At 40.8% G+C, this 24270-nt stretch overlaps 1 protein-coding gene across 1 annotated transcript in view; it reads left to right on the top strand.

Annotated features, from left to right (window-relative positions):
- Nucleotides 1-20602: 20602 nt before the first annotated feature.
- BASP1 (brain abundant membrane attached signal protein 1) overlaps nucleotides 20603-24270 on the top strand; it is a 111858-nt gene continuing 108190 nt past the window's right edge. The window contains exon 1 of the mRNA XM_077492016.1: nucleotides 20603-20784. The gene's annotated coding sequence lies outside the window, so the exon portion shown is untranslated. The remainder of the gene's footprint in view (nucleotides 20785-24270) is intronic.

The raw sequence follows: 24270 nt of genomic DNA, 5'->3' as shown, positions 1-24270 counted from the left end.
TTTTAGCGCTAAAACGCCTGAAAACTGCCTCAGTGTGAAAGGGGTCTTCTAGCACCAGACCTCCTGTGTAACTCTAAACTGGTAACCAATAAAGGTTTATAAAGCGCCGCCTATGGAGATTTTTAAATACCGAAGTTTGGCGCCATTTCACAAGTGTGCGCAAATTTAAAGCGTGATACGTTTGACATCTATTTACCCAGTGCAACACCATATTTTATGTTTTACAAAAAATTGGGTATTATATTGTCTGTGTGTGCATTGAAATTCATTAAATTGTATTTATGCGTTGTATGTAATGTGTGTAACATTGCAATCGAAAAACTGCTGCGCAAATACTGTGTGACATAAAAATTTGCAAAACACACCATTTTATTCTCTAGGGCCTCTGCTACAAAAAAACTTATAATGTTTGGGGTAATTTTCTAGCAAAATACAGATTTTTACTTGTAAACAAAAAGTGTCGGAATAAGGTATGATCTTAAAGTGTATAATACCTGAAGGTACTCCTTGGATGTTGCGCTTCTCTATCTCTATGTGGCCAGGCTGTGAAAAAAATCTCACACATGTGGTATTGCTATACTCAGGAGCAGAGCTTTTTTTCTCAGAGAAAAGGTGCAGAAACTCACCCCCCTCCCCTAGGTTATGCCTGTCTCCACCCCTTGAAGCGCCCATTGTCTCCACCGCTACACACCAAGCACAGCCCCCTTTAGAGAACAGGAAACCAAGTATATTTAGGGGGATATATAACAGGTTTTTATATGGAATTTGTTAATAAAAAGCAAAGAAGTAAAATGTACAAAACATTAGAAATATTCAGTAACCAAACTGATCTCAGAGGCACTTTTATATATCCCCATATTCAGCAAGAGACAGCCCACATGTATATCTCCAGCAAGAGACAGCCCACATGTATATCTCCAGCAAGAGACAGCCCACATGTATATCCAGCAAGAGACAGCCCACATGCATATCTCCAGAAAGAGACAGCCCACATGTATATATCCTGGCAGCAGCATTAATAGACACATATCTAAAAAGCAAAACAACGACAGTTAAGCAATTACCAAAAGCAGTCTTGGTCTGGCAGACAGGAGTCTCAGGGCAGGACAGGACAGGACAGGACACCACACGGCAACCCTTCCTCACAAAAAGGAACAACCGCTCTCCTACAGGTAGAGTGCAGCTGATATCACTCCACCCTCCCCTCTCTTAACGCTGTAGCCAGAACTATAGGAGCTGTGTCGGCTCACTCCGCTGGCTGGCAGCAGCATAAATCAACTGTTAAAAAAAAAAAAAAAAGTCCTGCTCCCCGGCAGAGGTGCTGGAACACAGTTCCGACAGAAAAAAATCCCTGCTTAGGAGGAGTAGCAAAAAATGTGCTTTGGGGTGTAGTTGTAAGTATGCCTATGCCGTGTGTGAGAAATAACTTGTTAATATTACATTTCTGTGAAAAAAAAAATGAAAAATTCTTAAAGAGGAAGTAAACCCTGATGAGTTTACTTCCTCTTTCATTCCCTGCAAAGGTAAAGCATAATGGACTACTATGCATCGCATAGAGTTAGGAAAAATGAATCATTGAATCATAGCATTTACATCCTGGAACCCATTGCCCTTAGTATAAGCATGCAGACAGGAGGGTGTGCTTAACTGAGAAAACCCCTCCTCCTCTCCTTCCCTCCTGAAGACTCCTGGGATGTATAACCTTATTTGGCTAGGCAAGAAACCAGGAAGTAATTGAAGAAATGCGCAGATGTTTTTACATGCTTAGAAGTGCTGCAGATTCTTCTACTTTTGTAAGGGCATATGTTTAAAAAATGTGTGATTTTAATAGCTAATCTTCACTATGGAGAGTGTCTTTCTATCTTATATTGTGGTGTGATGTTTGAATGAATTTCTTGATCCATGGGTATGGGCATTGGGATCTTGTGGAGCAGAGACTTGGGAGACATATTGCTTTGATGACATCTTACCTTGTTTTGATGACCGGATTGCTAGCTGTGGGGAAGCGATATCCTCCTTGAGTGACACAAGCATTTTTGACCACTATATTCTAGTGGGAATTGAGTTCTGGTAAGCCCCCATATGTTTTCCCTGAGGTGGTGGGGTGTGCCTGCCACCTGGGATCTGGAGGCTTTCTATCCCCACTCTTATTGACCCTTGGAGGATTTGCTCTCTCTTGGATATTTACTTTTGAACCAAACAGTGAAGCGCTATATCAAAAAAATAAAAAAATAAAATATATATATATAATATATATATATATATATATATATATATATATATATATATATATATATATATATATACTCTCTTGGTTTTGTGTACTTCTTTATGGACTTTCACACACTAATATATATATATATATATATATATATATATATATAGTGTGTGAAAGTCCATAAAGAAGTACATAAAACCAAGAGAGTATATATATTATTTTTATTTTTTTTAATATAGCGCTTCACTGTTTGGTTCAAAAGTAAATATGATATACTTTCCTATCTACTAATGCTAGCTGCATGAGGATTGAAAAAAAAAAAAAAATTTTAATTGGGAGAGTAAAGTTCCACTTTAAACCAAGGTATGGACAGAACCACAAGAGGTGGTAGAGTGTGAATGTCTTGTCTCTCTGCTCCTGACCTCCTTCCCTTGTGACAATGGGTGGAAGATCATAGTCCACTGACAATTCCACCAGTTTTCTAAGAAAGTCGGTAGAGTGGTATTTATGTGTACAATTTAAAAGTAGTTCATTTGACGGCATTCATAAATGCCAAATATACCTGTTTATTTTACTTGAAAACCGGTTCACAATGAGGGATTTGGTTGAGGAACAAGAGCTCTGTCCTTTGTAATCCACCAGAAATGAAGAATGTAGGACTGACACCACATGCTTAGGATTTCAGTGTGTTTTCAGCTCATACAGGATGGTAGGAACACACTATGGGGGAGCTTTACTAAAACTGCAGCACTCTGAGTCTGGTGAAGCTGTGCATGGTAGCCAACTTCTAACTTCAATTAGAGCTGCAACAGATTTTGAGCACTCCAGTTTTAGTAAATAAACTTCTCGGTTTCTAGAATGCTTAAATTATTGTTTTGTATTTGCAGTGTGTTTATCCCCTTCCCACATGGACTATAGCCGAAAGACGGCTACAGCACGGGCCTAAATTGCCAGGAGGGCATACATGTACATCCTCCTGTGCTAGAGTGGCCTGCAGAGTGTGCTCTGTGATCTGCGAGTTAAGGAGACTTATCATAGATCGGAGTAAGGGGCTGAATCTGACCCTTATCACATGATCAGCTGTCAGCCGATCACGTGATTTAAACAGAGCCAGTAAGTGGCTATTTTTTCTCCTCACACTGCAGCGCGAGGAGAAATAAAACCCCGATCACCGGCTACTGCAAGAGGGACATGAGTCCCGCACACAGTCCCTCACACAGAGAGCCACTGCCACCTCATTTGTGCACACCAGTGCCCCCTGTCAGTTCCCACCAGTGTCACCTACCAGTGCAAAACAGTGCTGCCAGTGCCACTTATCAATGCCCACCAGTGCCACCTATCAGTGCTGATCAGTGTTGTCAATCAGTGCTTCCCATTAGTGTTACCTTCCAGTGCCCATCAGTGCCATCCATCAATGTCCATCAATTTCACCTATCAGTACTACCTATCAGTGTCACCTATCAGTGCCCACCAGTGCTGCCCCATCAGTACCACCTTATCAGTGTCACCTCATCAGTGCACATCAATGAAGGAGAAAAATTACCTGTTTGCAAAATTTTATAAAAAACTATGAAAATTGTTTGCTTTTGTTTTTTCCCCCGAAAATGTTGGTCTTTTTTGTTTGTTTAGCAAAAAATAAAAGCCCCAGTAGTGATTAAATACAACCAATAGAAAGCTCTATTTGTGTAAAAAAATGATAAAAATGTAATTTGGGTACAGCATCAAATGATCGTCCAATTGTCAAAGTGCGACAGCGCTGAAAGATGAAATTTGGCCTGGGCAGGAAGGGGGTTTAAGAGCCCAGTAGGCAAGTGGTTAAAGGGATAAAACTTATGGAAATGTGCATTTATTGCAAAGATGTAATAAATATATATTTTTTATATTTTGACATATTCTTTAACGTAGGGGGTCGCCATACTTTTCAGTATGAGGGCCACATCATATATTAAATCTGCGGCCAAAAAAATGTAATCATGCTCCAAGAACTTCACATCGGAGGCCCCCCATCACATCAGAGCCCCCCTTCACATCAGAGCATCCCCATGCACATGAGCCCCTCTTTCACATCGGTGTTCCTCCTTCATATGAGAATGCTCAGTCCCCCTATCCAACCTAAGAATTGCAGATATTGATATTTTTTTCATAGGTACATTGGTGCTGCTTGAATGTATATACTATATCTGACCGATTTTGGGACCCAGAAGCAAGTGGAGATCACTGTAGCAGCAGTGTCTACTTCAGTGATTTCCAGCTTCCAGGGGCATTGGCCAGGTATGGTTTATACATAGTTATGTAGAAAATACCCGCAACTGGAATTCTTCTTTAACCACAGTGGCAGCATGGCACAAGGCAGGGGACAAAGCAGGTCTGGAAGTAGGGTGGGAGCTGGAGCAGATCCTCTTCTGAATTCTGGGGTGGCCATTGAGGTTGCTGCGCTAGATGGGTACCATGCGTAGCCGTGGTGCATCAAGCTGGCTGTCAGCACCATAGCAACAAATGATGGGATGTGTTCTGGCCCCATGGAGACATATGTAGGGAGTATAGGAGAAGTTGGTGGGGACTGGATAAAATCTCGTAGTGAAACCAAGAACAAAAATTGAATATATTGTAGCTTACCAGTGTAAGATTTGGTTGCAATTAGCTGCATTTGTTTTCTTTTTGGTTGCATTAGTTTTCTTTTTCAGTCTAAAAACATTTAAAGCAAAATATCTGTTGATGTTGCTAGAACTAGAGATGGGCAGGCCTGGGGAAAAAAAAAAAAAAAAGCTGTGTGGAATAGGTTTGCAAGTTCTCTCACCTGCAGACAAGAAAATCTTGGAATACAGTACAAGTAACACTGTACTTCTCAATGCAGTTCTCAAAGAGAAATATTAATTTTTTGCTCTAGAGGGAACTTTAGGGGAAAGGCTACAGTTTATTTGCTTGTGGGCTCCATCTTGTATCTCCTGGGATAGAGTAGATGATAAGTCCTGATAGGACAGAAACTACTTGACAGGTAAGAGAGTACAATTGTCTGACAAATTCGTTTCTTTATAACCTTTAAATGATTCCTAGTAATGTTCTCCACCATCACAGCATAATGTTTACCTGGTCTGGTCAGTAAATAGTTTTTTCTTTTCCTCTCAGTAAAATGTTGAGACCAACATCTAGAATTTGGTAACATTTCCACAGTGCAATCTCTGCTGAAAGCAAAGCTGCAATTTGCAAATATTGTGAGAAGATATATTATTTTCCAAATGCTACAAGGATGACAGAACACATCCTGGCAAGCCATGGGTGCCATAAAAAAGGTAAAAAAACTACTTTATAGAATTAAATGATGAGGGCTATAATGAAAGTGCAAGTATCTTTTCCCTCCAAAATTTTTATTCCAGAAACACTTTCTGCTGCTTCTGGATCATCACAAAGTGTTTCTTCTCCAGCAGATCCTTCAAGTAAAGGAAGGGTTACTAATCACTGCCTCCCAAAAATCCACAATCCTTTCATGTATGGATAAAATGATACCTGAAGATCAGGAGAACATTGATGAAGCAACTTATAGAGCAATATACGTTTCTGGACCAGAATTATAAATAACTGAAAATTCATACTAGCAGGAAGCTTTAGGCTGCATTTACACCTGAGCATATAGTTTTCAGGCAGAAAGTCACATGATTTTGCCGTGATTTTTTTTACAGGTCAAAAAGGTCACCAATGTAAAAAGCAGAAAAATGCCCACATCTGTAAAAATTGAGCTACAAAAAAAGCTCCAGAACTGTTTAAGCCTCAGGCGATTTAGAGTGGAGGTGTGAATCATGTCCATAGAGAATAATTAATGTTTTCCCCTTCAGCGTTTTGGAGCTTCAGGCTTCAAGCTACAAAATGGTGATTTGTGAATGGGGCCTAAATATTATGATGGGGGGGGGGGGGGGGGGGTTACCTGTTCTCAAGTATAGATGAAATCGTCATATATAATCCTTGTTGTTATTCCATTTGTAATAAATACCAATCTCAAAAACAAGTGTTTGTTTATTTACCAAGTAAGCTGTACTTTATTTCTCCAACCATAATACTTTTATATGAAAAAAAGAATATCTGTGCTGTATAAAAATTAAAATCAGTGCAAGCTGCGAAATACTCAAAAAGCAGTATATCAGTGCTTCAATATAAATGTGTAAAATTAGCGGCCCCCCTTGATAACATCCTGGATGAAACGAGTCAGGCAAAGAATTTGGTGCTGACATCACGCTGCTGCTGGATTCCGGGTCAACAGTGGATGTAAGTTCATCCTTTTTCATTGTCCTCGTTTTGCTGTATGCTCAATATTTATACATTAAATATACTACACTATTGGATCCTTTTCTGGCTTACTTAGCGTTGCAGGCTTTTTAAAAAGGAGAAGTCTGGAGAGTCCCTATGCTTCAATGGATCCTGCAGCAGCTACTCCTTTTGGTGAGTGTGCATCCTGTACATAGGTGGTGGGAAAGCACTGAAGAATTGTGTTATCTACATTTTCCTTTTTTTTTTTATCACATTTGGCTTTCTATTAAGATTCCAAACTTGCCATTTGGACTTGCATTGGAGTTACACTTTATTTAAGATCTCAGTTTTGCCATCTGGGTACTAATGTATTGTTTATTCATTCATGTAGTTTTGCACATACTTTTATATACACTGTATTTCACCTTCCCAGTGTAAGAAAATATATTTCACATTGTAAGACTACTCAATGCTGATTTTTATTATTTTTTTAAATTTTCTGCAAATGTTCATTCTTCTGGGGGAGAAAAAAAAAAAATGAAAAGAAATGTATTAATTTTGTTTTCCTCATGACTTCAAGATTTCTGAAAATGTTGCACCTCTAGCCAAAACTGCTGTTCTGGTCACTTCCTGGCAGCTGATGTGGTAGCATAAAACAATGTTATCTTATCTGTGTTAACCAATAGTTCTATTAATCCCCCATATAATAGAGATGGACAAAAGGAATGATTTGAAGTCCAACCTGGGTTGCAATCATGGCTCTCTCTATAAATATACAGTAGTGGAGGAGTGAGCATAGCTACCCAGGCAAAAGGATTGCGTTAAATGACATCTTAAAGTGTTTGTTACCCCAAAATGTCATATTCCGGCTATGTGCCTGCTGTACCATGTACTTGTATGAGAAAGTATCCTGCTCTCTTTGTATTGCTTCCTTTGTGTGAAGTCCCTGGTGTTCCTGCCAGTCCCTCTGCTTTCCTAATACAACTATCCACACTAAGCAGGAGAACACATCGTGGTCAGTTCTCTAGCTATGCTGGGAACTCAGCCTGCTTGCCTCCAATAATCAGACTTGCCCTGACATAGCCCCGCTGCACAGCCATACGCTGACAAGCTCAATGTGCTGCTGCGTCTCCTCACTTATAGTTTTTTTTTATAATGTATTTTTATAAACTATACAAAAATGTTTTGCTTTTCATTTCTATTTTAAACTGAATGGGTTGTTTTACAAGGCGATCGTTTACAATCACTTTAAACCTAGTACAGATGATCAGAAAATCGTAAGAAAAAATACCGCTTTCAAAGTGAATGTGCAATAATCTGATTACTGGTACACAGCTTTTAAGAGCTGATCACGACAGTTTATTTGAAATTATCCGAAAGGACAAACACTAACATTTTTCTCGTACGATACCAGGTTATATGATGTTCGTTTAATCAATATACTTTTTGTCACAAAATACATCCCTTCCGAATTTGGAGGGAACATTCAGGCATAAAAGTATTGTCACGCATGCATTTCTGTCACATAATGCGCCACTTCGCCCAGAAAAATGTTGCAATTACAAATGTTTAGGTATTCTCATGTTTATTTTTGTTTGTATTGATATTAAAAGTGGAGAGAGAAAAAATCCGAAACTGACGCATTCCATGCAAAACTCCAAAAGTGGACTAGACTAGGGGCACCCTCAATTTAATACAAACAAAAAGAAATAAACATCAGATTACCTAAACTTTTGTAATTGCAACAATTTTATGGGTGAAGTGGTGATTTATCTGACAAAAATGCAGCGGTGCCAATATTTTTGGCCATGACTGTATATGAGACAGATAACCATTGATGCATTTAGTTATTTATCATTTATGTATAGTAACATTTGTAAACTTTGTGAATAAAGTCAATAATTTTTTTAGAATTCTTCCAATAGTCATTGGTACCTTAAAAGTCCCACCCTGCTATTTTTCAGTAATCCACTTCCAAAATTGTATTCTGTCGCAATGAGAATTTTCGTAAGTTTAGTAACCTCTCCATTTTCAATATGAAACTAGCATGCAAAAAACAAAAACAAAACAAACAAAAAAACCACCATCGATCATTCGTCCGATATATTCATCGTGTGTACGAGGCTCAAGAACTGGTACGCAGCAGTAAATTACATTTTTGGATTTAAACTCTCTAAAAACCTTCCGCCTACAGAATATCTTAGTGAGAAAACTCAGATAGAAGCTGCCAGCCTAATATTCATACATGTCCAGGCTAGTGAAACAGAATGCTTTCAGCTTCACTATGACATCATTGTACTGTAGTCAGGGCTCGAGTCCCCTGGGAATGGCTTCCCTGCACTTTTTTTCACAGCAGGAACGCCGTTCCCTTTGCAGGACTAGAGCCGCCCGAGCCGAGATGCATGCAGAGTAGTGCAGGAAGCGTTTGTCTGTAGTAAGTTTTCTCTCATGTCATGCAGCGCTACTCGCTCCCCAGCGGCCCCTCCTCTCTTCTTGTCTATCCCAGATGATGTCCCAAGCCAATGGGGATAGACGAGAAGAGAGGAGGGGCTGCCGGGGAGCAAGCAGCCCTGTGTGACATGAGAGAAAACTTACTACAGACAAACGCTTCCTGCGCTACTCTGCATCCTGGCTAGTAAGATCCCCTGATGTGCTCTGTAATGTGCCCCCTGCCCTGATGTGCTATGTGCCCCATGCCCTAATGTGCTCCATAATGTGCCCTGATGTGCCCCATGCCCTGATGTGCCCCATGCCCCATAATGTGTACTGATGTGCCATGTGCCCTAATGTCTGATGTGCCCCATGCCCCGATGTCCTTTTTTTTGGTGGGGGAGTGGATCTTGGGTGAGTTCCCACACTTTTTTCCCCAGGGCTTGACCCCTGACTGTAGTAGTATACAACCTGGGAGCCAGAAAACAGCACATTCCAATGAAGACATATTACACAAGTATTTTGCTTCCTGAGAATGTTCTTTTAAGTAGAGAATGTATATTTCTGTCATATTCATATGATTGTGTAGGAGCAGGAGAGTCAAAATGGACCTGACAAAAATACTGAAAAGCTTATAAAGCAACTGGGTATTCTCTGGCTCAAAGCAACACATGACAAAAGTGAACTTTTGCAGTTAACATTTTTTTTTCTTTTTGGACTTTCGACATTACTGAACTTGCAAGTCTGTTATTTTTCATAGCAAAACAGGAAGTTGTGCAAGATTTGGTTTAAAAGAATGTCCAGAATGTTGCTGGGGTTATTAATAACCGAGTTAAAAGAAACAAAATATACAAGAGCAACAAAATATTTACATATACTAGAATAATAATCAAAATAATGAGCAATTTATTTTTTGAAGTAGATCTTTTGCAAACTAGTCATGAACAAGTACAATGCTTGTAGGAGGAACAGGGAAAGGGGCCAAGTACAGCTAGGTCGTCTCAACAGAAGTTACCAAAAACAACAACTCATAATGAATCTTTTAGATATAATAAAGTAAAAAAAAAACTTTTACTGCAATCCTTGGCTTCATTCCAGAGATTTTCTGCAGTACCTTTTTTCTGCCATTAGATGTCCTCAATTTGATGGCCAACATCATTCAACCCACTTTCTCTGAGCCCTGTTCATCTTGGCTCCTGGTACTGCTTCTTCCTCTTTATGCTCCAGATCCCTCTGTGCAAGGACTGTAATAGGCTGATAAAGTAAAATTCATGTACATACACTGCTTGGATTTAAGGAATATATTTAAAGCACTTTGAAAATATTTTTTTTAATTAGTACAACAAATATGTTATGCTTACCTTTTCTATGCAATGATTTTGCCCAGAGCGGCCCAGAACTTTTTTTTCTTGGATTCCAGACTGTCACTCGTCTCCCCCTCTTCTTGGTGTACCATCATAGGTAGCTGCTACCTATACCTGCAGGCTCGATCCCTAGCCAGACTGCGTGCGCCTAGATGTTGCTGCTTGGGTAGAAACATTGGGGGAATACTATAGGGTGCATCTTTGATTGACAGCTCTCAGTCTGGTTCTGCTGACATCAAATCCAAGATGGTGGTGTCCAACTTAGGGCTTTTGGATGTCTACATGGTGGAGGCTTTTACAGGTAAATAATATACCTAAAAATATGTTAAAATGCACAAATAATCTTATAAGTGGATTTTTGTTGAAATGGTCTGGCAAGAGGGTTTCTTCAACTGTCACAAGACAACCGTGCGTTAGAAGAACAGCACTCCCCAACCTGCTTATTGTTACAGTAGGAACCCAAATTACTTAAATTATATTAAATGAAAACCTTTACGGAGAGAAATATGGGAGGTAGAATATCATCTCTATTTACTTGCTCTGTGCAATGGAATTGCACAGAGCGACCCGCAACCTCCTTTTCTCTGGTTCCCTGCCAGCGCTCCTGGCCCCTCCTCCCTGTGGGGTACCACAAACTATTTTAAAGTTTTATTTATAAAATTAAAGTTGTATCTCCTAGGAGACCATGTGAATGTAGCACTTGGTCCTGCTTGGATCCATCCAGTCATTGGCAAGTAGTGTGATCGGGCAGATTGCCACCTGCTCAGGGCTGATGCAAGGATTTTTGAAACCCCAGGCAAAACCTCATTTTGCTGCTCCCCCCCCATTCCACCTCTAAATCCACCCCCTTTGCCCGAGTATCAGTGAGGCGCTAGAGGAAGCATGCGGCTGCAGTAGAGAGCATTGATCATAGAGGCGTACAGGGGATGTTTGCTTCTGTTCCATCAGGATATGTCACCCAGTGCTGCGCCTCTATAATGAAACTACAGAGTGGCTGCTTGCGTAACATGCAGCAGAGGCATCCCCTGCATCTCCCTAGATATGCACAATTGATACCAGCAGCACCCACTAGAGGTTATAACATTTATTACAGAGGTATTTATAATACAGCACTGAAAACGTACAAAAAAAATGAAAAAAGGGCGAAGACAGAAAGTAGGGAAACCAGCAGCCGGGCCCCCTAGGCAGCCACCTAGTTTGACTAGTGGTAGCACCAGCCCTACCCCAGCTATCCAACAGACCTGCTTGCAAGCGGGAAGATTTGTGAGGGACAATGCTGGCCTCTGGCTGCAGGGTCCACTCTGGAGAACAGCGCTGCCATTTGTCTTGAATCAAACAAGCTGTGTAATCTGTCTATGGCTGCCTGTATGGTAAGTGGATCACACAGCTCTGTTCCATAAAGTGATGGTTTTCCTGTTCTGTGCAGATCGTTCATTCATGAGTAAAACATCACTCAGCACTGTGGCTTGTGTGATCCATCTACCAGGACGGTCTATTTACAGGCAGCTACAGATAGATCATGCAGCACCCAGTGATCTTTTACCATTATGAATATTCACTTGGTCCCCTGGGGGATGACTGGAAAGCTACAATAGATTAAATTTTTGTTGTTCGGTGTAGATACCCTTTAATGAAAATCTGCAGTGAGAAATTGCATAGGTGGCTGATGTGGACTTCCTACAAATACTACTTGCCTGGCTATGTCTAGATCCAGTACTCTTTCAGTTACTATACAGTAAAAGGTACAAGCAGGTAAGAAAATCTGAATTTAGGGAAATTGACGGACCCTTTTTCTGAAAATGATAAAGACTGGTTGCCATGCTGACCCTGCTGCTCAAAAACTTCAATCATCTGAACCCAGAATGTATATGTAGATAAGGACAGTGATAAACCAGTCAGTACAACTGCCAGGCAACAAGTGTCGGCAAGTAAGAGACGTCTACTGGAAATCAAAACTCCTAGTATCTTTACCTTTTTCAAACCATTCTTTACAAAATAAAGAAAGCTTGCAGGGACAATCAATTAAAATGTAATTCGTTTTTCTTTATACATGTCAGTTTTGCTTCAGATGCCCCAATTTACAGGCAGACTAAAGGGACCCCTCAGGCACTATATTTAAAGGAATTTTTAAGCATAATTAAAATCACTGTTCATTTAAAAATACATTTTGAAAGATTTTTTTGCATTAATACAGTACCCAGGCACCCATACCCTTTTTATGGCCAATAACTTGCACATAAGCCTTAAAAATGGGGACTTTGATCTTTCGAGTTCTAGTCAGAGCATTTTCTCTGTTCTGGAGTTCTGGTGTAGAACATAACTACTTGTTTAAAACAAATGGAAGTGAGAGGGAAAAGGTGAGGTTCAGAAGCTCACAGAAAACATTACAAGGAGGCAGAAAAACAATTTCATGAAAAAATATATTGCTGGGTCATTAGGTAGTGGATGTGCAGGGATTATTTTTGTAGAAGATCATTTAGTGTCACTTTAAGGCCTCCTATGCTTTGGAAGAATAAATGCCACTTTTAAAAGGTTTTTTTTTTTTTTTTTTTTTTTAATGCAGCTTCATTTTAGCCAATGCGTCCATGCACATTGTAGTGTTCCAATTTATATTTTAGAGCAGTGTAAACCTGCGTTCAGATATTACTGGCATCATTTACAGATGTAGATACACACAAACACACGTATGAATATAAATTCTTTGCAATGGCTAGAAGAAATCAATATCCTGACCAGTAAAATTAGTTTATGCTCATAATCTTATAGATCCCATATGTCTTTAAACGCAAATCAGCCCTTTTTAGACTTGATTTAGATCCAACATTGATAGGAGTATTTTAATATGCTTGTGTGCATGAACCTTAAAGAGGAAGTAAACCCTGATGAGTTTACTTCCTCTTTCATTCCCTGCAAAGGCAAAGCATAATGGACTACTATGCATCGCATAGTAGTCCATTATGTGTCACGCGCCGTAGAGAGCGGTGCCTGTTTTCGGGCAAATATCTCCTAAACCATATAGGTTTAGGAGATATTTCTTGGACCTACAGGTAAGCCTTAATCTAGGCTTACCTGTAGGTCAAAGTGGTTTCTAAGGGTTTACAACCACTTTAATAGGATTGTGTGACACATTGTAGTCACAATACTAAAGAAATTGTAATTTTTTGGCAACATATATTTACAAAACATAATAATGTTGCAAAATTCTTCTCTGTAGCACTAGACTTTCTTTTGGTTTGTTTCCAACTTTCGTGTAATATACTGTAACAAATATTCAAGCAGGAAGTTATATGGTGTAATGGCTCATTTTCATAAAGCCGCTGCATTGCAACACAGCGGCTGTTTGCAGTGGGGCCGAGATCAACGCAGTAATGATTCGCTGAGTTCAGCACATTGCATGGTTACCTTTTTGATTTTTAAAACAAACTTTATTGAAATGTCACACAGCCATCTCATTAAGATGGGGGACAGCCAGCAGGGGGACAGGGCCAATGTAAGACTATTCTGAGTCCCAGGTAAGACCAGCTACTTGCACCCCTCCCCAAAAAAAAAAAAAAAAAAAAACAGACAAGCGGTTTTCCTGATAGGAATTGGTTCCATCTGAAATATTTAGAATATGTTCTATTTCTAGGTCCATCAGAATTTAATGTAAAAAGTCAGACGGGGCATACACATGAATGGAATATACGATGAAAAGCTCCCATCTGACTTTTTTTGTCGTACATTCCGCTTGTGTGTACACGGCTTAAGGACTGTACATAAAGTGAATGAAACATGTCCCTTGTGCTGATTTTATTTGGAGATTAATGAGCATCTGAACCTGTCACAGGACCCTTTCCAAAGTGCTGGTTATGCCTGCCCTTTATACCCCCCCCCCCTTCATTCATACAGGTTATACTAGTTTTCATCAATGAAAAATACTCTATGCATGAAGGAGGCAGGCTTTTCATTTCTCCACCCACCCCCCATTCATAAAGTGCTTTTTATTGATAGAAACTATAGTACAGCTTCTATGAATGGAGGGGGGGGGGGGGGGGAAGGCATGCATAGTTGGCTTTCGGGGTGGGTGTGTGTGACAGGTCCATTCACTCATAGTAGCCCCCATAGTCCTGGAAGATCACAGCTGACGGGGTAGAAGAATACAAAATGTCAACTAACATAGCCATAGCAGCCACCAGCACAAGGGAAAAATTTTAACTTATTGCAAGTACGGTCTCTGGTGTGGATTTCAAAATAAATAGCCATCACTAAACTTGAAGTGGAACTAAAGTCAAACTTTTAAAAATGATGAGCAGGCAGGCTGTAATGCCTCTTCTGCAATAAAAACAAACCTCTCTTCCTGCTGCTAAATCTTCTTTAAAATCTACACAGAGATGCACAGATCACTATACATTGACACGGTGCCTGTGTGCTGGGATGACTGAACTCCTGTGCATGCACAAGGAGTTATGCCACCCTGCACCGGCCAACCAAGATGGCAACCAGAAGGAGCTGGGAAGAAGGTTCCCAGCAATAGTGAGAGACATCCACTGTAAAGCCTCGGACACATGACTGGGAATTTCTGCCAAAATGTTGGATGGCAGGCTAGTAAATTTTCGGCGGACAACGTTCTGTTGTCAGATTTTCCTAACGTGCGTACACAAGTCCATCACACAAAAGTCCAAAGTACAAACACGCATGCTCTGAATCAATGCTCACCAAACACGACATTAGCAGAAGGTGCCCAAAGAGTGGCACTCAAGAGCTGAAATTCCATGTAGTACGTCATTAAAATTGTGTACCGTTTGTATGCGAGACAAGTTCCTGGCACACGCCCTTCAGACAAAAGTCTGACGCTTTGTTGTCCAACAATCCATTTGCATGTACAAGGCTTTACAGTTTTGGCAAATGCTCAAATGATGATCATTTGTCAGAGCATTTGATATTACCATCAGTGAATATACAAGTTTCTTATGGAAGTTCTGAAAATTTTAGTTCAACTATATTTTCCTACCAGGAATGACATTGAATCACATCAATTTCCATCAGATAAGAGATTAGTACATTTTTCTATCCTTCTCCTTTGATTTTCCTCTTTACTACAGTCAAACAATTATTCATTTGACCACAAAAACAATTGGCTAATTGGACAAACATTTCGAAAACAAAACTTCTTTAAAACTAAATTCTACCAGTGTATGGCCAGATTTACTTACAAAATTGATTTAGGAAATTTAAAAAATAAAAAAAAAAATGTGGGGGGGGGGGGGGGGACGGATGGACGGACAGGTTACAGCTTATTTACCACTTAGAAAGACTGGTTGGATGAGCATGTACAATCTACCTGCCATGAGATCTAAGACTCGGTTCACACCTTTGTCCTTTTTTCATGTGAATAGGCAGCCGTGCCTGTGTTTCCCACAGAAAAGAAAAAAAAAAAAAAAAAAGTGCAAGCAGCTTTTTAAAAATGCAGCCGCAGGGAAAAAAGAAAATCACATGGTGCAGTTCCCGCACCCGCCAAAGTGCTGCATTTTTAGCTGTGTGGATGTCTCATTCAGAATGAATGGCAGCACCGCAATTACGAGCACCCCCAAGCATGTAAATCAAGCCTTCTGTTCATAAAGCTATCCATACATGTTTTCCCTATTGAATAGGGTGCAAATCTCAGCATTAAGGCTCTGATCACATCTATGCAGATGGTCGCAGTTGCGGAACTGGTAACCATCTGCAGTCAAAATGTGCTGCTCTTTTGAAAAGATGCAGGGCTGCCATTTATTCCAAATGGCACCCCCATGCATCTAAAAATACAGCACATTAACGGATTTGGGAACTGCAGGGAAATTGCATCATGCAAAAGCACAATGCGATTTTCCTGCCGGGTTCCTTATTTAAAAAGGTGCATGCACCCTATTTCTGTGGGAAACGCAGGCAGGGCAGCCCATGCAAATGGTGGTGCTGTCATGCCTTTGCAAATGGTCCACAAAAGCTCATAGATGTGAGCCGAGGCTTATTCCAACCACTGGCCTCTCTTGGGAGAAAACAATGAGAGATTGTTCAGTAAAATTCCCCATAAGAAAGCAAGGTTGGGGTATGTGTATAGAGTTATACAACTGGTACCTGATCTAAATCTAGTTAGCTAGATCAGGCAAATTAAATGGTATTTCTGTCGACATCATAAAGTGGTCCTTTCTGTTATATAAACAACTTAAGAGATCACATGTAGTGCAATGCAGACTCTTTTAGGATAGCTCTTCCTTATAGACCATGTAACATCCACCCATATTTAGGGTCGAACACGTAAAAAGGACCAACCGCCCCCGCCTCACACATCTTACAGCATATGTGGGTTCTTCTCCTTGGCAATGGTCACCTTTGGATATTTGCATGGCTATGCGGGCTTTTGCCCACACACCCATGTCATGAATGAACTATAGGTCCAGTCTTCCAAGAAGAGTCTGCAGCAACCTGTGTATAGCAAAATGTCCCAAGTTGCGGGGACCCCTAACAGTAAAATTATTTGTCAGCACCCAAGGCAAGTAATTTGCTCCCCTAACCCATGGACATTTAGCATTCCCAAAGTCCCTTCCACTCCACATTTTAGGATGTACCACTCTCTTTGTTCTCTTTCCCTTTTCTATCTCTCTCTATCCTAATTTCTTGTTTTTTCCTCCATCCCTCTCTCTAGCCAACTTTCTTGTTCTCTTATTCTTTCTCACCCTTTTTCTTTGTTCCTCCCCCTTATTTCCTCTTCTTTCCATGTATTCCCTCTTTTTATTCCTGCTCTTATTCCTTGTTGGGTAGGGAATGGGATGAGTGGCAGTGTTGGGGGGAGTTCTGATCAGCCAACTTAGGTGATTTTGATCAAGGTCATTTGCTGATCTGAGAACTGTAGTCGGGACTTTTAAATTGCAACTATATTTACAGGCAGTGTTACTCACTGTGTCTCTGGCTTCGCGGTGTCTCGCAGCAGTGACACCTATGCCGAAATCAGGAGATAGGGTCTCATCCAGCCCCTCCCACTTTACATTCCTCACCAGTCAGCTGACCTCTAGTATCCACCCCCCAGCCATGCTGTGAACTGAATGGGTGGCCGTGGGCTCCAGGAAAAGCCCAGGAGAGCGGCCCAGACTTCAGAAACAGCCCCGGGATTTGGTGACCCCTGGCAAATTGGCAATCGACCCCCAGGTTGAGAATCACTGCCCTAGAGGAACTATGAAATCATTTTAAGATCTTGGGGAACTCCCTTCTAATAATTTCAGCTGGATCGGTAAGGCCACTTTCACATGGGGTCCATCTAGCTGCTGTGCACCCCTTCTGGTGTTTTACTGTGTCCAGGAGAGGTGGGTACATAGGGTCCTGAACGAGAGTACTACTCGGTACATCATTCAATCCTGTTCAACCGCAGCTTACCTTAGATGTGGATAGGCTGCAAGGCTGGTTGCTGCTCCTGTCCCTCCTGGGTACATTAAAATGCCAGGGCAAAAGCACAGCAGTAAGATGGCCCTGTATGCAAGTGGCCTTTGTTGTAGGAAAGGTTAAATAAAATAATGAATGAAAATAATGTGACATACCTAGAGTATTTACCCCCTTACATTTAGGTGGGAAACAATCTGTCATTGCTCAAGGAATCCTCAGCAGCCTCTGGAGGAAACCTAGGATTCAACAGAACCCATGTTAAAGCGGTAGTAAACCCGCAATTTTTGTTTTTATTTTTTTTAAACCTGCAAAGCAAAAGGCATAATGAGCTAGTATGCACCGCATACTAGCTCATTATGAAATACTTACCTTAGAACGAGGCCCCGACATCTGGCCCGATCCACGCCGAGAGAGCTGACATGCTCCCTCTGCGTTTCTTCCGGGTATCGCGGCTACGGCGCTGTGAGTGGCCGGAGCCGCGATATCATCACTCCCGCGCATGCGCACGGGAGATTTCATTCCGGCCGGTCGGCCACTGCCAGATTTTCAGGCCGAGAATCCCCTTGTGCGCATGCGCCGCTGCAGTCAGCGACGCATACCGAGGGGAATATCTCCTAAACCATACAGGTTTAGGAGATATTTTTTTTTACCTACAGGTAAGCCTTATTATAGGCTTTCCTGTAGGTAAAAGTTAAAAATTTGAGTATACAACCACTTTAAGGAAGACTACTCTAGTAAACCTAGAGTTTAGGTATTAGCACAAAAAAAATACAATAATAAGAACAACAACAATAGTGACATAGTTTAAAGCCTATAACATTAGCAAAACAAATTAACAGGTCAGGGTATATTATACATGGGTATTTTTTTATTTTATTTTTTTATTAACTTGATTTTTGCACTTGATTTTTAAATAAAACATTGACTGTTCTTATCATTACATTCATTTACCAAACAGCCATGGCACTTCAGCACACAAATCAGTGCGCAGTACAAGATGTTCTGCAGAGGGAGCCAAAGTTCTGAAAATTAGCACAGTACAAAAGCGAGAAATCTCTCAGAAGGTGAACGTCAACAATTAAAATAACATTTAAAATAGCTTTCCCCTAAATAATTGTATCCAAAGGGGAAAGAAGTAAACTAGCAGCCTTTTTAAAGAGCTAGACATTTTAATATAAAATCAAATACTTTAATACAAGGATCTACTGGATGCCTTTAGGAGTCAAAAGGTATATAGAAAAATAAAGCGTAAATGGCATGATAGGATGTTTCTGGTTTGTTAGAAACAGAAATTACACTGATCATGTTCTACATCACAATTTACTATTCCATTCATCATTCCCACCTGACCTTTCATTAACCATTAACTGATTTCTCTGCACAATCAACACACATGATCAATAATTTGGGTTGTCCTTTAACCACCAGTTAGAACCTTATTACTACAGACAGAAACCATAAGTACTAATACATGCTTTATGGTATCATTCCATTGGACATTGCCACTTGACCTTTCATTAACCAGTAACTGACTTCTTTGCACACCTGAAACCCATGGCCAGTAGCTGGACTGTCTTCAACCACCAGTTACCAAACTTTCAGCTATAAAAAGAAACCATAAGTATTTCTAATAAAGTTTCCATGACAGAATCTGCAATTCCATGGGTCATTACCAGTAACAGGCTTCTATGCACACCTGACACCCATGGTCATTAGCTGAAATGTCTTTAGCCACCAGTTAAAAATTTTTTAGCTATGGAAATAAGCCAAAAGTATTCCTAATACATGTTTCAAGTCTGAATGTATCATTCCATGGGTCAGTCCCACCTGATCTTTCATTACCAGTAACTGACTTCTGTGCACACCTGACACCCATAATCAGTAGTTGGGTTGTCTTCAGCCACCTGTTAATATCCCACATTGTGATACCATCAAAGAACACTTGCTTCCAATACAGTCTTTTAGCTATGGACAAAAGCCATAAGTATTTTTTGGTCCATACCAGACATTACTATTCCATGGGTCGGTCCCACCTGATCATTCATCAACAGTAACTGACTTCTGTGCACACCTGACACCCATGATCAGTAGTTGGGTTGTCTTCAGCCACCAGCTAACAACCCACATGGTGATAGCTTCCAAAAACATTTGCTTGCAATACAGTCTTATAGCTATGGACAAAAGACATAAGTATTTTATGGTCCATACCATTAATTCCAAGGGTCAGTCCCACCTGATCATTCATTACCAGTAACTGACTTCTGTGCACACCTGACACCCATAATCAGTAGTTGGGTTGTCTTCAGCCACCTGTTAATATCCCACATTGTGATATCATCCAAGAACACTTGCTTCCAATACAGTCTTTTAGCTATGCACGAAAGCCTTAAGTCTTTTTTGGTCCACACCAGACATTACTGTTCCATGGGTCGGTCCCACCTGATCTTTCATTATCAGTAACTGACTTCTGTGCACACCTGACATCCATGATCAGTAGTTGGGATGTCTTCAGCCACCAGTTAACATTACAATCTTTGGCTATAGAAATAAGCCATAAGCATGCCTAATAACCAACATGGTGATATCTTCTAAGAACACTTGCTTGTAATACTTTCAGAAAAACTAATTTGAAATAGTAGCAAATGTTGTCCAAAAGGTTGAAAGCAGATCCAGTAGCAAAAAGTCTTGTAGAGGAGCTTGCAATTCATTAGCAGGTTAATGACTGACAGGCACACATCTTCCCATCCCCAGTGTTCACAAGTGCGATCTCCTAAATTTGAGGGTAAGTATGAGCAGCACACACACTTTAATGTTTATTAAAAAAAAAAAAAGAAGAAAGAAAAGCCCCAGAGTGGCTTATGGACAGAGGAGAGGGAGGGAGTGGGAGAGAAGTGGAAAAGGGGGGACCAGGGGGTGGAGAGAGGGAGAAAAAAAAAGAAGCAGAAGGGGAGGAGGGAGTGGGAGAAATGCAGAGGCAGCACAGACATTGCTACAACGGCTTCTAATCACTACAGTCCCAGCCACCGAGCGAGGGAGACACAGGCAAGCCAGGCTAGCCAGGGCAGGCACTAGCCGAGCACCAGTCTTTGTGACACCGGGGTACACAACACACACAAGGACAGACACAGGACATCCTACAAGGTAAGATCGCAGCAGATCTCAGCCATTCATTTCTATACACACTGCAGCAAAGGCAATAGGAGTGTCACACATAAAAAAAAAAAAAAAACATCAGATCACTGACATTCCTTGCAGATCTGAGCTGCGATTCACTACCTAGGAACTGTCAGCTCTTGAGCCCAGCTTTCCCTCCTATCCTGTCATTCATCTACTGGCTCCAGCACGTGTTGGGAGTGGAGCTGGGGGCAGTTTATAGGAGTTTCCGATCAGAATTGGTGGAAGAGAAGACTATAGGAGGAAAAAAAAAGGGAGGTTTGGGCGAAAGTAATGGGCACTAACCAGATCTCAGAAGACTAAGCTGGGCACACTCGTTAAAGGATCTGCACATATTAATCTGGAATGCCTCCATTGGAGGGATGATTGACCTAAATCCTTTTCTTTCTATGTGGTCTTTGTCCAGGGCTGCGATCCTTGCCTACTTTAGATGGTGTGGCTGGTGCTTCTAGGCACACTGGGGCGTTTCTTGCGCTTGGCAGAACAGGAAGGGGTTAATTGCAGCCCCTGATCAGTTCACTAACCAGCAATCCTCATTTTTTTTTTTTTTTCTTGATAAATGATGATCTGTGATTGTACAATAGCCTGCTCGCCCCATGCTATGTAGACTAGTTGGAATGCTTTGGCTGGATGCGGTGGCTGTGCCTATGCAACAGCTGGATGACATCTGTCCAGAGCAGATCTGCAGCCATTGCACTATTGTCTCCTGCTCTATCCAGCACCCACCGATCAGCCTTTCATTAAAACGTGTCTCTGTGCAGAGCTTGCTGTGTCTGACATGGGGGGGGGGGGGTGATTATTGATCTGTTTGGCATCTGCGAGGGCTATAATAGACTGACATGTAGGGTGATCGTTAATGAGACCCATATGTCTTGGTATCTTGTTAAATGATGAACACCGCAGTGGAAATGAATGAGAGTTTACAGTAATTACCAATTCCTTTGTCTTTGACTCACGCATGCGCAGAGGCATGGGGCGTGGAGAGCTTTAGCTTCTGCATGAATCTCTTGCTGGTCCTCCGCATCTTTCTCCCTTACAGAATCTTCAATGCAAAAAAAAAAAAAAAGTGTGCAATGAAATGCTGCTTCTTTGTACTGCTCCTGATCACTCCATACACACTAGCTTGTCATCAATTTTATTAAGCACCCTAAGAAATACACTTAGGAAGATGGCATTGGTAAAGATTGGTGCTCCTGTCTTTGCAAAAGAATCTGCCTTTTCCTATTCATCCCCTTCTTTTTGTTAAAAAAAAACAAAAACCCTGCCCCAGTGTTGGCACATGCTCACAAAGATGGCTGTCGGAGAACCTAGATCTGGTTGACACCTGAAACTGTGAATCTTCCCATGTGTATGCATTGGTGATCAGATGGTTTCAGCCAGCTCCAATAAAACCAGTTGCTCTTTATTGCTAAAAATGGATAAATGAGACCTCTGGATGCTTCTAGGGGCCATGAAAGAAGAAGGGTTTATTGGCCTGAGATATATTGGATTGCTTGATAGTTGGTTTTTGGCATAGATCTATTTTTTGTTTTATAGGTTTGATCCTTTTATTGCACTTGGTTTCCCACCTTGTAGATTCGCTGGATGTCTTTTAGTGCCCTGGCATATTTAAAGAGGGGTTCTTTTGTCATGTTACACCCAATCTGACCATGATTTCCACAGGAGGGGGGGGGGGGGGACAAACCCCAAAAGCTGTTTATACTGTAAATGCCTGGCTACACGTTCTGGTCTCTTGTACCTTGTGGTGGTGCATTGCTTGCTCCTAGTGCTGTCTTGTGTTTATTATAGTTCTAAGCTTCAGTGAGCTTCAAAATGGCATCCGCTGTCAAGATTGTATGCCTACTTAAAATGATGAATGTGCACAAAAAGCACTCTGCTGGCAGAATCAACTAAAATAGGTTTTGGATTCTCTTCTTTCACATTTGTTAGGGAAAATGGGATTGTTTGTATTTGTGGGCATCGTTATGTGCTTTCAGCAACTGCCATTTCCCCCCCCCCCCCCTTTTTTTTTTTTTTTTTTTTTGTGTGTTTCTACCCTGTGGTACAGAGGAGGAATGGCCGACCAGTAGTATTACCAGGAATGATTGGGTGTCATTTAGGAAATATGTGTCTTTTTTTCTGTTACACATTGTTATTAAAAATAAATGAACCTTATTTTGAATGCTGATATAACACAGACATGCAAATAACCATGCTATGCTTGGTGTTTGGCGTATTTAACAAAGGAAAGAAAAAATCTGCAATAAAACTTATTTATTTTTCTTCTGATTGCTCTTAATAGATGAGGATACACACATTGATATTGACTTCATCACTAAATATTTTGTATATCTTGAAGTGTGAAACCTTTATCCAAGCAAATATTCATAGACCTTCACCAAAATACATTATTGCCACAACGTATGCTCACTTTGCTTTAGAGTGTTTTAAAACCCAAGAGCAAAAATTACAGGATTTATCTTTCGCCAACAGTTTGCACAGCACTTCTATATAAAGGGGTAAAGTAACAATAACCGTCAATACAAGAGGGTTAGGATGTCATATATTGCTTGGCTCTGGTGATCCTGCCACTAACACACGTCCTGTCCTAGAGTGACAATGCTCCCTCATTGTACTATATCTATGAAGGAGCAGGGTTGTCACCCTAGGTTGCTCATTGCCCCTCTTCTGTCCCTAGTCTCCACCCCATCCAATCTGAATGCATTCTTTGAATGCCCACAGTTTCCATTGTCTAAATATGTTTGAAATCTGTCAAACTATTGATTAGATGAGTTGCTGCAAGTCAGCGAAAATTGCTAAACTGTTGCTACATAATGTGACCAGAGCAGTACAGTACAGTGTTACAATAGGGACAATGTACTACTCCTGGGGGAGTGATCATTTTTTTTTTTTTTTTCTCCCTTGTTCTAAGCAAGTTTTATGAATGACATCCATTCATTCATTCATCGTGTACTATTGGGAAGCTGTGATTGGCCATAGTGATCATGGTACAGATGCACTGCGATTGGCCCTGTCGGTACCTTGTGATCACCGTGACCAATTACAGAGATCAACACAATGAATGGCTATGAATGAAAGCTATTCATTGTGTACAACTGTCAGGTGATCCCTGTGATTGGTCACAGTGATAACATGGCACCGGCCCGATACAATGATCGGTTATCCTCTGTGGGTGACATATCGTGTTGCAGCTTTACCCCTAGGGTGCTCACAAGGGCTAATCTGGAAGCAGTTAATGACACATGTAGGTGTTAAATATCCCTCAAACACATTCAGTATTGGGATTGCTTGCAAAACCTCACATTTTGAATACTTGATATGTTGAAGGAATGGCTACTTTTCTTGGCTGGCCACACAGGGCTTTATGGAATGGCTCTATCGTTCCTTAGAATAGTCCTGAATCTGTCAAGCTATTCATCTCTCAAAATGATCATATGAGTTACTGAAAATGAA

Source organism: Lithobates pipiens, unplaced genomic scaffold (genome assembly GCF_037356315.1).
Source record: "Lithobates pipiens isolate NorthernLeopardFrog02 unplaced genomic scaffold, aLitPip1_a1.2 Scaffold_19, whole genome shotgun sequence".
NCBI lineage: Eukaryota > Metazoa > Chordata > Amphibia > Anura > Ranidae > Lithobates > Lithobates pipiens.
The sequence above is the reverse complement of the archived record's forward strand: the minus strand, read 5'-3'. Positions and strand labels throughout refer to the sequence as shown.